The 277-nt window shown below is 48.0% G+C and overlaps 1 protein-coding gene across 1 annotated transcript in view; it reads left to right on the forward strand.

The window, feature by feature from the left end:
* LOC106883116 (uncharacterized) overlaps positions 1-277 on the forward strand; it is a 2,174-nt gene that overhangs the window by 1,081 nt on the left and 816 nt on the right. The gene's annotated exons all lie outside the window — the stretch shown is intronic.

The raw sequence follows: 277 nt of genomic DNA on the forward strand, positions 1-277 counted from the left end.
GTGGCCTAGTTATTAGTGTATTGCACTTACGATCACGAGACCGTGGCTTCAAATCTCAGACCATTTAAGCATCTTCTTGCGCAAAACACTTCATTTCACGCCGCTTCAGTCTTCTGACCTGTTAATGGGTACCGTGCAACTGACTTGCGTTTCGATCACGGATGCTGTTGGGCTGATCACCTAATCACCAGGATGGCATCACTTGAAAACTACAATAATGCGGGGTACCGCAATGTGACAGGATTGTCTGGTCCACACACTAACATACGCGCGCACG

The sequence above is a fragment of the Octopus bimaculoides genome, chromosome 17 (assembly GCF_001194135.2).
Source record: "Octopus bimaculoides isolate UCB-OBI-ISO-001 chromosome 17, ASM119413v2, whole genome shotgun sequence".
Taxonomy (NCBI): domain Eukaryota; kingdom Metazoa; phylum Mollusca; class Cephalopoda; order Octopoda; family Octopodidae; genus Octopus; species Octopus bimaculoides.